At 48.9% G+C, this 14515-nt stretch overlaps 1 protein-coding gene across 1 annotated transcript in view; it reads right to left on the minus strand.

Moving 5' to 3' along the window:
* Positions 1-14515, minus strand: part of SDK1 (sidekick cell adhesion molecule 1) — a 502369-nt gene that overhangs the window by 333877 nt on the left and 153977 nt on the right. The window lies entirely within an intron of this gene.

Below are 14515 nucleotides of genomic sequence, written 5' to 3' on the forward strand. Positions count from 1 at the left end.
TGCTCTTTTCCATGCATAATCTTATAAACCTCAATCATGTCACCCCTCAGCCTGGAGAATTTGGGGGTGGAGCCTTAGGAAGGCGGGGTTTGGGCTGGGGAGGGACCTCAGTGGGGTACAATGCCACAGAAGTCCACTTTCCAAAGCGGCCGTTTTCTCCAGGGGAGCTGATCTCTGTCGCCTGGAGATCAGTTGTAATCCCAGGAGATCTCTAGCCACCACTTGCTGAACCCTCCAATGTTCACTGTGAAAAATTTGATTCGAATCCAATTACAGTCCACAAACTTGCTTCTTCTTCTTTTTCTTTATTTTACGTCATGCAGTGCCGCTGCTGCTTCCAACCGTTGCCATGCGACTACAGATTTCCCAGGTAAACAATCCGTTTCCCTCAATGCTTCGTCAGGTCGCTTTATACTTGGAGCTGTTTCACAAACAAATTACATCAGGGCTCTTTTTGTAGAAAAAGCCCAGCAGGGACTCATTAGCATAATAGGCCACACCCAACAGCAGGAACTCATAGCATATTAGGCCACACCCCTGACAGCACAGCTCATTAGCACATTAGGCAGCTCCCCCCTGTTACCAGAAGTGTGGTCATCCAGCCACACCCACCTTTCGCTTCTTATTCTGTTTACCTTGTCTGTTGTCAAAACCCAGGGCTTTTTTTGTAGCAGAAACTCCTTTGCATGTAAGGCCACACACACCTATTGTAGGCAGTCCTAATGAGTTTCTGCTATTGGGTGTGGCCTATTATGTCAATGAGTTCCTGCTGGGCATGGCCAACTCGGGAGCCAGCCGGAACTCCGTTCCTGTGCGTTCCTGCACCAAAAATAGCACTGAGTATAGTTACAACTCTTATTCATTTGCTCTTTTTCAAGTGTGAGTGATCAAGGTTTTTACGTTCTTACCCCACGTTCTACGTCTCACACTCAGAATTCATCAGAATTAACATTGGCGGGGTGCAACCTTGGTTGAGTCACTGTGGCCCATTTGTGGCTGGAACCGCCTGGAGACTGGTTATTTATATACCTAATAGCCAAGTTGCCCCCTCCGTGCGGATATCTAAATCCGCACATCGGAGGCACCTGGGGGGGGGGGCAGGGAGATTTTCCTGCACACTTGGAGTAGTCTCCAGGTGTGCAGAAAAATCTAAAAAGTTGAAAAAAGTATACAGGGGATATTTAAATCCCCCCAAAAGTAAAAGGGCGTTCTCTGTGCATATGCAGGAAACGGTCTGGGAACTCGGGGGCGTCCGGCAGCTGGAAGCCACTCAGTCCTTGCCACGGGGGGGTGGCCGCTTCCACCTCAGCCCTGAGGTCCTCCTGCTTCCACAGGAGGGGAGCCGGGGGAATACCTCTCCCCACAAGTATCGCGGGTCCCTCTTCTTGTCCTACCTTATTTGGAAGAAAGCTTACGAGCTTGTAAGAACTCACATGGGTACTACAATGGATATAAATGGTCCATCTTACTGCCAAAGCGGATTTTTTAAAAAAAAAAAAACCTTCAGAGCAACACTAAGTTTTGTCTGGTTTCTCAACGAAATCCGTACCACTGACACTTCAATAGCTAATGGCACTGTTACTCAATGTGGGGGGGAAGCCAATTTTCAGATTTGTTTTTTTTAATTGGGACAACTTGGTCCATAAATTCTTTTTACAGTGCGCTCCTTCGTCATGGAATTGCTGTGAAAGTATGAACAGGAGGCCAAAGGGGGGGGGGGGGGGAAGAGAGGAAGAAATGATTTAAAGTGGGATTTCTCATACTCGAGAGAGCAGAAGACAACTGCTGCCACCCATACAGAGTTCCCAATCAAAATTACTGGATGCGCTCTTAGACTGCTGCCATATTAAAGAGAGTCTGGGCTCTGATTGGTACACTATGTTCGCTAGAGTGATGGCAATTTAAAAAAAGAAGACAGACGCTGAGACACAATATGAAGAAATGGCTGTAGAAACCACACAGTAAAGCTAAATCATTTTTTTTTTAAATGGAAGAAGAAAAAGAGGAGATGGAGGGGATTGGATTTATACTCTGCCTTTCACTCCCTTTCCCCTCCCCTCCCCTCCCTACAACAGACACCAGGAAGGTGGAGCTGAGAGAGCTCTCTTGAGAACTGCCCTTGAGAGAACAGCTCTGAAATAAACTGTGACTGAGCCAAGGTCACACCAGCAGCTGCATGTGGACGCTGAGACACAATATAGAGAAATGGCTGTAGAAACCACACAGTAATGCTAAATCAAATTTTTTTAAATGGAAGAAGAAGGGGGGGGGATTGGATTTATACCCTGCCCTTCACTCCCTTTCCCCTCCCCTCCCCACAACAGACACCCTGTGAGGAAGGAGGGCCTGAGAGAGCTCTCTTGAGAACTGCCCTTGAGAGAACTGCTCTGAAAGAAACTATGACTGACCCAAGGTCACACCAGCAGCTGCATGTGGAGGAGTGGGGAATCAAACCCGGTCCTCCTGGATTAGAGTCCGCACTCCTAACCACTACACCAAAGCAGATCATGGGCTTAAATATCAAATTTCTACAAACACACGTGATTTACAAATGATCAGGGTTAGAACGTGTATGGGATGGAATGCACAGGCCCTCTAACCTAACCTACGTGGGCTCCTGGTAGCCAGGGGCGAAGATGAAGCCACTGGCCCTTGTGGTATCAGCACCACAGAGTCCACTTGACTAGGGCCACGCCTACAGCAGCAATTAGGGTAGGCTGTCCAGAGAAGTAGCCTTCCTCTTGCTGCGATCATCTGACCTCTGCAGAGTTCTGAGCCAAGCTGACCCTGACTGCCGCAAGGATGTTTTCATCATCTCAGGCCCCTCATGAACGTGCACATCATACTGTTTTCAGATGAAAAGTACCAGTTAAGACCTCGCCAGGGACGACCTTGCCAGAGAAAGCTCAAGAGACCCTGGGCTTTTCCACATTTCCATATTCTTCACTTGTAAAGTCCTGTTTCTTTGGGGTTCCCCCCCCCCATGTCACGGTAGAGCCAGGGAGGCAGGCAGACAGGGGGAGTCACAATACAAGTCCAAAGGTCAGCCTGGAGAGCAGTCAGCAGAGCATTAAACAAGTCCCTAAAACACCAGACAAAGCCATAGTCAAACGTTACCAGAGGTCAGGGTACAGGGAGCAAAGCCGAGGGTGTGGTCAGGTTCAAAGCTGGAAGTCAGGAGCCAGAGCAGTCCAAACACAAGCCGAGTCCAAAAGCCACAGAGTCAAACAGGAATCAAAGTGCAAAGCTTCTGGTTCTACAAACGAGGTTACCAGCACAACTTGCTCATGGCCAGAGGCCCTACTAAATAGTGCTCTGGCCCATTAACTCATTAGCACCTTTGTGCGAGGTCCTGGCTGCTGTTAAAACTCAGGGCTCAAGGATCTCCGCCCTCTTGAACGTGCTTCTTTTCGGCTAGCCAGCTCCTGATGACTCTGATCCCTAAGCCTACTTACAGGTGTGGGAGATGAAGGTGGTGAGCTGCTTATGGCCTGCTCAATCCCAGGTGCAAATCGTCCTGTAGTTGACTCAGATTGCTGTGTATCCTCCTCAGTACTTACAGTAGGTGCAGATCCTGATGCTTCTTCAGCTCTTAAAGGCACTGAATCCTCCCATCTTAGGCTGTCAGGAGCTGGCTCTGGGGTTGAGTCAAGGGCAGGCATGACACCCTGTCATGCCCGTGTTTTGCTCCCTCTAGAGATCGATTCAAGATTAGACCCGTTTATGTCCGGCATAAAAACCCGCAGGGAGATATGCCAGGCATGAACCTGTGTAATAGCAATTCGACCACTAGAGGGAACCAAACATATGCAGGCGCTTAAAGTAAAGGTTTCCCTTGCTCGAAAGCCGGTTGAATCCGACTCTAGGGAGCGGTGCTCATCTCCATTTCCAAGCCGAAGAGCCAGCACTGTCTGAAGATGTTTCCGTGGTCATGTGGCCGGCATAACTAAACACCGAGGTGCACGGAACACTGTTACCTCCCCACCGAAGTAGTCCCTATTTATCGACTTGCAATTTCTTTCTTTTGAACTGCTAGGTTTGCAGGAGCTGGGGCCGGAGAAGGGAGCGTCCCATGGCACTCAGGTCTCAACCTGCAGAACTACAGACTTTCCAGTCTGCAGCTCAGTGTCTTAGCCTCTGAGCCACCGCTGACTACTTAAAAGTGAGGAAAATGAGGAAGATGGCAACTAGCCATTGGTGACTGAGGGGAACCTCCACATTGAGGAGGAGGAGGAGGAGGAGGAGGAGGAGGAGGAGGAGAAGAAGAAGAAGAAGAAGAAGAAGAAGAAGAGATTGGATTTATACCCTGCCCTTCACTACCCAAAGGAGTCTTAGAGCAGCTGACAATCTCCTTCCCCTCCCCACAACAGACACCCTGTGAGGTAGGTGGGGCTGAGAGAGCTCTGAGAGAGCTGTGACAGACCCAGGGTCACCCAGCTGGCTTTATGTGGAGGAGTGAGGAATCAAACCCACTAAGCATCATAATCCCAGAGTCAGAACATAACATCAGGGGAAGGCCTCGGCCTCTCTGCCTTGTTGTTGGCCCTCCAGGGAAACTGATTGGCCACTGTGTGAGACAGGAGGCTGGACGAGATGGACCCTCACTGGTCTGATCCAGCAGGACTCTTCTGGGGTTCTTATTAGGGGAAGGTCTTGGCCTCTCTGTCCTGTTGTTGGCCCTCCAGAGGAACTGGTTGGTTACTGTGTGAGACAGGAGGCTGGACTAGATGGACCTTCACTGGTCTGACCCAGCAGGGCTCTTCTGTTGTTCTTATGAAGGCCTCAGCCTCTGTGCCCTGTTGTTGGCCCTCCAGAGGAACTGGCTGGCCGCTGTGTGAGGCAGGATGCTGGACTAGATGGACCCTCACTGGTCTGACCAAGCAGGGCTCTTCTTATGTTCTTATGAACGCCTTGGCTTCTATGGCCTGTTGTTGGCTGTCCAGAGGAGCTGGTTGGCCCCTGTGTGAGACAGGATGCTGGACTAGATGGACCCCTGGTCTGATCCAGCAGCTCTATTCTGATGTTCTTATCAGGAGAAGGCCTCAGCCTCTATGTCCTGTTGGCCCTCCAAAGAAACTGGTTGGCCACTGTGTGAGACAGGATGCGGGACTAGATGGACCCTCACTGGTCTGATCCAGCAGGGCTCTTCTGAGGTTCTTATCAGGGAAAGGCTTCGGTCTCTATGCCCTGTTGTTGGGCCTCCAGAGGAACTGGTTGGCCACTGTGGGAGACAGGATGCTGGACTAGATGGACCACTGGTCTGATCCAGCAGGGCTCGTCTGAGGTTCTTATCAGGGAAAGGCTTCGGCCTCTCTGCCTGTGGTTGGCCCTCCAGAGGAACTGGTTGGCCACTGTGTGAGACAGGAGGCTGGAGTAGATGGACCTCTGGTCTGATCCAGCAGGGCTCTTCTGAGGTTCTTATCAGGGGAAGGCCTCGGCCTCTCTGTCTGTGGTTGGCCCTCCAGAGGAACTGGTTGGCCACTGTGGGAGACAGGATGCTGGACTAGGTGGACCATTGGTCTCATCCAGCAGGGCTCTTCTTGTGTTCTTAGAATGTGGAAAGGCTACTGCAAACACTGCAGAAAATCTAAAGAAAATTTTAAAAAACCCTCTTCCAGTGACAAAATATCATAGCATCCTGACTTGCTGGTCCTTCAATGGTCTGCCACCTGTGATATTCCATGACAACAAATGTCCAACTTATTTTTTTTAATCAAAGGTGTGCATTCTTGCTTGTGCACGCACAAGAAATAGACAGACATTTTGCGTTTTCCTTCTCAGCGGCTACAACGTCTGGGGTCGGCCCCATTTGTAGTCAAGAACCCTGGGTTCTCGCTTTGAGGCATTTCTTTTCTAAATGGAGGGCAAGCCTCTCACTCAAGAAACGGAGAGGAACGCCATCAGCCTTAGCAATTCATCACTGCCTCCTCACGGGAAGTTCTCTCTCAATATCAATTATCGCTGACCCTTGCTGGTCAGACCAAAAAGCAGTAATTGTACTTGACATTCTGTAATTAAAAAATGTACTCATTTCTTCCCATAATTTATTAAGCCGCCGTACACTTTAGCGCTATCTAAAAAAACCCCCAACCCACAGCAAGTCCACATTCATAAACAAAGAGCCGTTGAAGACCGGGGAGGTGGATTTAAATCAGAGCCGTAAAGAGCATGCACTGAATTTCATATCCCTTCCTACAGTCGGAGGGGAGAGCGGAGAAACAAATTTAATTTTGCATTAACTTTTGAACCGTGGTCCGTGTTTTATCGTAGCCCACGCCGGCACGAGGGTGCACAACCTGAACTTGAAAAACGGCACGATGCGTCTGGGCTGGTGAAAATGATTTTGGAAAGAGGAAAGGGCCATTCCGGCGCTGTTTATTAAACTCCAAATCAAAGAAGACACAAGAGATGCTTTGGATGAATGGTAAAACAGTGCAAAGGGCGATAACGAATGGAGATGACTCTAGAAACTACGGGGGACCGGTGCAAAACAGAAAATTAAATTTTGGGTACCATGCTTTCTGACCCATATTCAGTCCAGGCATGGGATTCTTGCTACAGGTGCAACAAATGGATTTTCAGTGCAAACGTAAGGGCATTTTTTAATTGGGGGGGTAGTAATATTCCCCCCACAAATCCATAAAGGGGTACATGTCCATCTTATTTCCCCAGACCTATTGGCTGCTGTTTCCCCTGCCTTCTGCTACTTCAGTACCTATGATTTTTCAGGTTCGATCCCCCTTCTCCTCCCAAGTTTGAATTCCAGCCAGACAGCCTTCACACAGCATAGCCAGTCAAATTTGGTTACGTACTGATTTCAGTGAAAGCAAACACTTCCTGGACTGGTTACTGGGGTAATCCTAGCCAATCAGGGATCACGGTTAACTGATGGCAGCACGAAGGGCAAACTAAAATGTATTCACGATGAGGAAAGTGCCAATTCTGGATGAGGAAAGCACTTCATGGTCCTTTTGCGATGTACTTATTGGGAGATTTATGTACTGCGCTCGGCATCAGGCTTCTATGACTGGGCAAAACTCTGCTATACTAACCAAATACCCCAACAGAAACAAGGTCTGAAGTATACCGGGAGACGCGCTCCTGAAGATACATCAGTCCCAGACCATTAAGGGGCTTGAAGGCCAGCACCGGAACCTTGAACCTGATCCGGTACTCCGCCAGAAGCCAGTGCAGCTCACGTAGCACCGGATGGATATGTGCGGTGCGCAGAGTCCCAGTAAGGACCCGTGCTGCTGCATTCTGTACCAGCTGGAATTCCTGGGTCAGTCTCAAGGGCAGGCCCACGTGGAGCGAGTTACAGTAGTCTAATCTGGAGGCGAACGTTGCATGGATTACTGTGGCTAGGTCCGGATGAGACAGGTAGGGGAGGCAGTTGCCTGACCTGGCGCATTTGAAAAAGCACCTGTCTGGCGACATTTGCGACCTGGGCCTCCACTGAGGCATCTAGGATCCCACTCAAGCTCCCGATGGTTTGTGCCAGTCTTAAAGCCACACCATCAAGGGCTGAGAACTGGCATCCCAAACCTGAGTCTCCACACCCCATCCACAGAACCTCCGTCTTAGAAGGACTGCGCCTCCGTCGGCTCTGTTTCAACCATCCCACTACATCAGTGGTGTCAAACTCATTTGTTATGAGGGCCGGATCCGAGAGAGCCAGTTTGGCGTTGTGGTTGAGTGCGCAGACTCTAATCTGGGAGAGTTGGGTTTGATCCCCCACTCCTCCACTTGCACCTGGCTGGATGACCTTGGCCAAGCCGTCGTTCTGATAAGAGCTGTTCTTGAAAAAGAGCCATTTCTGTCAAGAGCTCTCTCAGCCCCACCTACCTCACAGGGTGACCGTTGTGGAGAGGGGAAGGGAAAGGAGTTTGTAAGCCGCTCTGAGGCTCCTTTGGGTAGTGAAGGGCGGGGTATAAATCCAGTCTCTCCATCTTCTTCATAAATGTCTCTTTGTTGGGCCAGGCCATGTGTGCCATAAAACCTAATGCCGAGTACCGGAGACAGAAACCGTATGACGGACAGCAGATGGTAAGCTCCGAGTTGGTGCATCTTCACTGCAAGGCCCCCTGGGGTGGGAGGGGGGTGCTGAGGAAAACCGACAGAGGCAGACCAGAGAGGCAGCAGTGCCATGCTGGGCAGATGCTCCCACAATGCTTGACTGCTGCAGGCGAGGTTGTTCTGCTGTGCTGAAGCCACAATGGAGTGGCTCTGCCCACTTCCCCCCCCCAGCACTCCCTCCCTTGCATCAGTTGCTCACGGGCCACATAAGAGCCCTGGACGGGCCGGATCTGGCCCCCGGGCCTTACATTTGACACCCCTGCACTACATCCTCCAGTCCCTCACCCAGATTGGCAGATTCACTGGCTACAGTAGAGGTTACCGAGTAAGCACCACCCACGATCGCAGAAGAAACCTGCCAGTGCTTGCATTCGCTAGTCAAGTCTGTTCTACTGAGGACTGGGAGGTACCCATTAAAAAAATGCTAAGACGCTGTGCTCCTGCAGGGCCTGTTTCGCATGCTGGATGTTCAGTGGAAATGCAAAGGGACTCTGACTTCTGAACCACCGAACACCGAGCTTGTCTACGCTCATTAGGAAAGCGGGCTTTGAGTTTCAGCTGGGGAAGGACTGGCCAAAATTAACGCTCCTTTTAAGCTATACGGAGATTAAACGCAAGCGCCTGTTTAGGACTTGCTTTGCATTGATTAGGCTCCCTGCACATTTCTTAATATTAATAAAGCCGACGTGTCGGTGGAGTTTTGAGTCTCAAGTCAACTACACCTGACCCGCTCTGATACGTTGCGTGCTCATTAAAACGGATACGCTGGTACAAGCTCATTGTCCCTGTTAAACCGCGTAGGAAGTCTAAGTAGTCACCTCTGACTGAGACCGGCCTTTGCAAGTGGTTAGCGGGTCATTTGAGGTGGTCTCCCGAACCGACTCCGTGACTCTGAAACGTAAAGCAACGGAGATGCCTTTGGTAAATCTGTTAACTGCCGGTAACAGATGATGGTTACATACTGAAGTCCCTGGAGGGAAAAGCAATCAGCGTGCAAGAAACACATCTCTCCAGAAACGATCCTTCACGGCTGAAGAGGAACTCTTGAGGGAGGCAATGTGTTGCTCTCTCTGTGCATGCAGAAGTGGAGATTAACAAATATTAATCTCTCTTTAACCAATGGCTGCTCCTGCGTCACGTGTAGAAGCACTCTGCGGAAACCATCGAACGGAGGGGATGATAAATGAGTTGCCACCGCCATTGTGAACAGCTATGCCCAGGGTACACAGGGCCTGCGCAAAACTGTCTTCCTTTTCTTTACATCTGTGGAGTTTATTTGCCGGGCTGAAAACGTTAACTGGTCGTCAGACAGGGGACACCTTGCTGACAAAGAGAGCTGTGTTTCTCGAAAGCTTATGCTACGATAAAGTTTGTTAGTCTTAAAGGGGCTACTGGGCTTTTTACTGTTTTTACCCCTTTTGTTTTTAATTTTGGCAGTCTCATTTAGTGTTAATAAAAAGGAAATCTGCATATTTCCCAGTAAAAACGTGTAATATTTGTTCATGTCCCGCGGCTCTCAAACATCTGATGTTTATTCTATGTGGCTCTTACGTCAAGCACGTTTGGGCCACCCCTGCTTTATAGCGTTCCATCAAATTGAGAAGGGAAATCTTCTTCTTTTTCCTTTTACATTTGCATTTTAAGATCATTTTAGCAGATTTTCTCCCCCCCCCCAAACTGTACTATTGCCAACATGCAGGTGGCACCAGGAAACCTCTTGCTATTACAATTGATCTCTAGACAACCAAGATCAGCTCCCTTGAAGCAAAAGGAGTGCTTTTGGGGGTGAACTCTATGGCATTATACCCCGGCCAAGGCCCCAGAATTGCCAACTATTTCCCAACCCAGAGATGTCAACCATACCAAACTCCCGAACAATGGTATTAAGATTTTATACAAAAGTGCAGTTTCCAACTATTGTGGTTTCATGTTAAAAAAAACCCATCAAAAACCAGACAGGAACTACAAGAAGGCCAATTAATTTATACTTGGAATCAATGTTCCCTCTAAGCTATGGAGTCTTGTGAGCAAAAATTCTTCTTTGTGAGCTACTGGCCTTAAAGTTGTGAGTGAGTTATTTGGTTACTGCATCAATTAGTTTGCTCTGGAGTCCTCCTTCCTGAGCTAAGACAAAAATGTGTGAGCTGGAGGCTAAACAACTGTGAGCTAGCTCACACTAACTCAGCTTAGAGGGAACACTGCTTGGAATTGGTTTCAGAGAGTAGCCGTGTCGGTCTGAGGCAGAAGAGCCAGATTCAACTCCAGCAGTACCTTAGAGACCAACACGATTTGGCGGTTCCCTTCTAAATAGAGCCAGGTTTAATAGCTGTGAGAGGTCAAGCTCTTTGTGGTGTCGCTCAAAGGAAGCTGGATCCCAATCTAACGCAGGGACAGAGATCCCCTCCAGAGCAGACATCGTCTCAACAAGCATCACTTCCAATTTGTCATAATTCCATTTAATCCCTCCTGACCATGACCATAGCAGTCAAACCCAGGTCAGAGACAGCTGCCTCCAGAGGCTTATTTAATGATATAGCAAGATGGGAACTATCTGCATACTGCTGACAACACACACCAAGACTCTTGACAATCTCGTTCAGAGGTCTCACGTATAGTCTATTATTTATGTACAAAATTTATATTCCACTTCTCTGCCCTTACAAGGGCCGCCAAGGAGGAGGACAATTTAAAACATAATAAAACCAATGGTGTGACACCCCCCCCCCAAAAAAAAACAGAGCTAAAATACATTAAAAAAGGTAAAGGTTTCCCTTGCTCAAAAGCCAGTCGAATCCGACTCTAGGGTTGTGTTGGGTGATAGTGAGATATTGAAAAAATGGTATTTAGCAGAGATAATATAGCCCAGCAGAGCATGAGTAAAATAATTCAGACTGAGAGTCCATGTGTGATTAAAATATAAAGTTTTTACTAAATTCTAGCATGGGGAAGGGTAACTGGGATGAAAATAACAAAAGAGCATGATCGGCTACATCCTTACACTACAAAGACAAAACTAGAAGAGAGTTATGGCTACTCTTCTTCTTCTTCTTCAGAACAGCAAAACAAAGATGGGAAGAGGAGCCATTAAATGCTAAAACACTTTGACACTTTCGTCCCAATCAAACTCCTAGATCAAGGAGAAAATTCCCGGGCTTCCTATAGCTTAAGAACATTGGTTACATGAAAAACATGTGACTATCCTGTGAGTAACTGTGAACTAGCTCTGGTATTTGGGAAAACTCTATGGGTCTTACAGCCAAAAATCATAGAGTCTGCCCACCTACCAGAGTGCCCTTGGAGCAATTATGCCACTTCTGAATGATGTCATCATGGTGACATCCCTGTTTGGCGGTGGGGATTCCCCCCGCCAGCCAACTGAAGAGAAGAGATTTGATTTAAATCCCACCCTTCACTACCCGAAGGAGTCTCAGAGCAGTTTACAATCTCCTTCTCCTTCCCCTCCCCACAACAGACACCCTGTGAAGAAGGCGGGGCTGAGAAAGCTCTCTCAATGACTGCTCTTGAGAGAACAGCTCTGAAAGAGCTTGTAACTGACCTAAGGTCACCCCAGCAGCTTCACGTGGAGGAGTGGGGGATCAAACCCGGTTCTCCCAGATTAGAGTCCGCGCTTTTAACCACTACGTCAGACTACACCAAACTGGCTGGCGACAGGCTAAAGCCCCCAAAATCAGGGCTTTCCCAGGTGCAGCCAGGGTAATAGCAACCCTAGGGGGGCAGAACCGGCCCGTCCAGGGCTCTTATGTGGCCCACGAGCAGTTGATGCAAGGGAGGGCACAGAGGACCGCTCGGGGAGGGAGTGGGCGGAGCCACTCCGACTGCAGCTTCAGCACGGCAGAACAACCTCGTCTGCAGCAGTCAAGCAGGCCCATTCGACATACTGCGGCGTATCTACGTCACAGCCCACATGCTCTGGAAGTGAACTCATAACATCTGGGCCATCTGGTATTTAGGCAAAAACTCTACAGTTAATTTGACTTCTTCTTTTTTTATGTAAAACATTTTATTATCAGGATATAAAACCTGTCCAGCATTAAAATCTTTTTCCATTTACCATATACCCTTTTTTCTCTTCGTTCTCCCTCCCCCTCCCCTTGGCTTCCCGCAGTGCTCCCACCCCCTTCTTCTCATGTTTCTTCTACCTATTATTTCCCTAAAACTAAACTTTATCAGTAACATATTCCTTAACTCTATCAATACATATTCATCTAGATAGGTAACATTTCTTTTAACTATAATAATATAATTTCCAACGTCCTCTAATCTTAATTCTTAATAATTATCAAAACAAAGTAAATTGTTTTTAACATCCCAGTGTTTCTTACAGTTAATTTGACTTCTACTATAGATTCCCCCCCCCCCCTGCAAATACATCACTTCCAGGTCACATGTGCAGTGACATAGACATGTTGCTGCATGTCAGATGGACCTCCCTCTTTTGGGGGGTAAGGTTTCCCCCTGCCGGCTAGCTGATTGGCAGCGGGGAGGTGTGGCCTGTCAGCGTGGGGTCCCTGCCTCCACCGAGGGCTCTGGCAGCCCTCTCCCTACGGCAGATCTTATGTAGCCGACTCCTCGTCTCCTGCTTTCCCCTTTTGCATCCGACAGATCTAAAAAAGTCTCAGGTCTCCTTCAGTGTCATACATCAGAGCTGCCTCTGTCCCAAAGCCCGGCCTGTCACCGGATTGAAATGGGTCGAGGCGAGGGCATCCTCTTGCAAGGTCGTGTGTGTGGGGGGATTGCCAAATGTGGGGTGGAGGGTGGGGGAATTAGCAGCACATACAAACGTCCGGGCAACATATTTCAGCTCAGCGCTTGCTTAAAGTGTCTTCTAATAGCCCCCGCCAGGCGGTGTTTGATCTTAAGCCAGTTTGGTGTGGTGGTTAAGTGCACGGACTCTAATCTGGGAGAGCCGAGTTTGATTCCCCCACTCCTCCACTTGCACCTGGCTGGATGACCTTGGGCAAGCCGTCGTTCTGATAAGAGCTGTTCTTGAAAAAGAGCCATTTCTGTCAAGAGCTCTCTCAGCCCCACCCACCTCACAGGGTGTCTGTTGTCGGGAGGGGAAGGGGAAGGAGTTTGTAAGCCGCTCTGAGACTCCCTTGGGTAGTGAAGGGCGGGGTATAAATCCAATCTCCTCCTCCTCCTCCTCCTCCTCCTCTTCTTCTTCTTCCTCTTCCTCCTCCTATTCCTCCTCCTCCACTTGTAGCTGCTGGATGACCTTGGGCAAGCCATGGTTCTGATAAGAGCTCTTCTTGAAAAAGAGCAGTTTCTGTCAGAGCTCTCTCAGCCCCACCCACCTCACAGGGTGTCTGTTGTGGGGAGGGGAGGGGAAGGGAGAGGAGTTTGTAAGCCACTCTGAGACTTCCTTGGGTGGTGAAGGGCGGGGTATAAATCCAATCTCCTCCTCCTCCTCCTCTTCTTCCTCTTCCTCCTCCTCCTCCACTTGTAGCTGCTGGATGACCTTAGGCAAGCCGTAGTTCTGACAAGAGCTGTTCTTGAAAAAGAGCAGTTTCTGTCAAGAGCTCTCTCAGCCTACCTACCTCACAGGGTGTCTGTTGTGGGGAGGGGAAGGGACAGGAGTTTGTAAGCCGCTCTGAGACACCTTTGGGTAGTGAAGGGCAGGGTATAAATCCAATCTCTTCTTCTTCTTCTTGAAAAAGAGCAGCTTCTGTCAGAGCTCTCTCAGCCCCACCTGCCTCACAGGGTGTCTGTTGTGGGGACAGGAGTTTGTAAGCCGCTCTGAGACTCCTTCGGGTAGTGAAGGGTGGGGGATAAATCCGATCTCTTCTCTTCTTCTTCTTAAGGATCCAGCCAACAGGTGGTGCCTCTTGGGACTCTGGCAAAGACTCTGTTTAAATCACTATGCAAACAGGAGGGAGTTGGGAAGGCAGGGGAATAAAGCTAGGTGGTGAAACGTGGGGGACAAAAATACCAAAATGTTTACGTAACAGTTTGTTAAGTGCTTGGAGGGGGAAGTGGCGGGGAGCAGGCTGGGATATTTTTTTTTTTAAACTCACGAAACACCCACAGAGCCTCTTGCAAAATTAGTTAGAGGCGAGCTATTTGCTAAGGGAAATAAACCAGAAATGTTTTCGGAAAGATTTTCTCAGGGAGCGCGGGAAATGAGAGAGAGCCCAACAGCAGGTAATTAGAGAGACAGTGACTGAAGGGAGGATTACCAAGAAGGCGAGGGAGATTAGGCAAGTCTTCTTGTCAATTTTTTTTCTTTATTAAAAAAAAAAACCTTTCCGTCTTGGTCACAAAAGACTCGCTAAGTCAAGTCTGCCGTGAAGTTTGACTTGGGGTAAGCGGCGCAGCCGGGGGAAGGAATGTGAGGCCCGAAAGCCGATAGACGGACGAAACGCGGGGAATTCGGGCTGAGCTGAACATTTGGTGGCAGATTTTGGGCCTAAGAGCTTGG

The sequence above is a fragment of the Gekko japonicus genome, unplaced genomic scaffold (genome assembly GCF_001447785.1).
Source record: "Gekko japonicus isolate JY-2015 unplaced genomic scaffold, Gekko_japonicus_V1.1 scaffold1021, whole genome shotgun sequence".
Classification (NCBI taxonomy): Eukaryota; Metazoa; Chordata; class Lepidosauria; order Squamata; family Gekkonidae; genus Gekko; species Gekko japonicus.